Source organism: Otolemur garnettii, unplaced genomic scaffold (genome assembly GCF_000181295.1).
Source record: "Otolemur garnettii isolate 467f Iridium unplaced genomic scaffold, OtoGar3 scaffold00366, whole genome shotgun sequence".
Classification (NCBI taxonomy): domain Eukaryota; kingdom Metazoa; phylum Chordata; class Mammalia; order Primates; family Galagidae; genus Otolemur; species Otolemur garnettii.
The window spans coordinates 114051-116041 of NW_003852761.1; positions in this window are offsets into that span (position 1 = coordinate 114051).

Consider the following 1991-nt stretch of genomic DNA (forward strand, 5'->3'; position numbering starts at 1 on the left):
GAACTAGACCTACTCCAATTTTTTGAAAGCTTGTAGCCCAGAAATTTGCCAGGAGTTAGCCTAGCTCTAACACTTTTCCACCTTAGCTGAGGCCCACTGGGCCTAACACTCCCCACTGTTTTTTTTTTTTTTTTTTTTTTAGAGGCTAAATCAAACCATTGACTCAATGGCAAGTACAGCATCATATTGGTTTTTGATTATCATAAGTTTGACAGCACTGTCCCTCGTCACTAGGTGGTACTCGCTTCATGTGGGTCAGGTGGCTCCAAGCAGGAATGCTGGCAACTTTCACTGCTGTGGGAGTGGATAGGATGACTGTGAAGGGTCCTTTCCACTTGGGTTCAAGCACTTTGGATCCGTATGGCTTGATCAGTACAAGGTCTCCAGGTTGGTGTTGCTGAGAAAAACTTGGGATGTCAGTCCAAGTCATTTGGCTGTCTTTGATGAGTCTTTAAACAGCCATTTGGATGGCCTGTAGGGACTTAAGTAGGCTATAGTTAGAGATTTCAGTTAGAAATTCACTTTGTATATTTGGGAGGTGGGGAGGAGTCCTTTTGTACCTGATTTCAAAAGAAGTAAAACCAGCCTAGTAGAAGGTACACCGGGTTTGCAAAAGGGTGAGAGGTAAGAGGTTGGGCCAACTTTCTCCAGTCCCAAGGGTAAATTTAGTTAAGGTTTCTACTAAGGTTTGATTCATTCTTAGTACTTGCCATGAGCTCTGGGGGCAATAGGTGCAGTGCAGTTTCCAATTTATTTTTAGCACCTTCGCTGTTAATTTTGATATTTGGACTGTGAAGGCTGACTGCTGTTGACTCAGCACCCCTGGGAGACCAAATTACGGAGTGATTTCTTTTTTCTTTTTTTTTCTTTTTCTTACTTATGCATGTGTATATTAGGTTTCCACTTTTGCCTTCACAGAATTAAAAAGGCTAAATTTAATAACAATAACAATATTTAACATAAGGACTGAGAACAAAAACCTCATAATAAATGAAGATAAACACAGTCATAAAAGAAATCAGATGATTGCTGCAATGAAATATTAAGCACTAATAATAGTAATGATGCAAAGAAAGTAACATTCACATTGTCAGATAGAAGTATGTCTATTATAGAATGATCAGTTACCTTCTTATTTTGTTTTTTCCAAAGTTTCAAAAAAATAGACAAGTAATATTTATAAGTAAAAGTAAAAGATAATTAAAAAAAAAAACAGATCATGCCAAATCTTATAGACAATAGAAAAAGAAATACTTCAAAATCATTCTACTTAATTCGGATACACCTGATACTAAAATTGGAGAAAATATATTATTATAAAGGGGAAATTACAAACATTTCACTTATAAATTTGGATGCAATATGATAAACAACATTTTAACATGCTGAATTAAAAATTAATGTTTAAGTAATGTACTTTGGTCCAAATGATATACAATTTATATGAGAATTAGTCACTAATTTCTTTCTTTCTTTTTTTTTTCCTTGCCCACACCCCCTCCCTCCTTCTCTGTCTGGTCTCCCTTTACCTCATGCCTCACCATGTCTTTAATTGTCTTCATATCAAAGTTGAATACATAGGATTCCTGTGATGCTTCACTAAGAATAATGTGTTCCAACTCTGTCCAGATTAGTACAAATGCTGTAAAATCTCCGTTATTTTTGATGGCTGAATAATATTCCATGGTATACACATACCACAGCTTACCAATCCATTCCTGGGTTGAAGGACATTTAGGCTGTTTCCACATTTTAGTAATTATAAATTGGGCTGTAATAAACAGCCTAGTACAAGTGTCTTTATAATAAAAGGTTTTTTTTCCCTTCTGGATAGATGCCCAGTAATGGGATTGCAGGATCGAATGGGAGGTCTAGGTTGAGTTCTTTAAGGTTTCTCCATACTTCCTACCAAAATGGTTGTATTGGGCAGCACCTGTGGCTCAGTGAGTAGGGCACTGGCCCCATATACCGAGGGTGGTGGGTTCAAACCT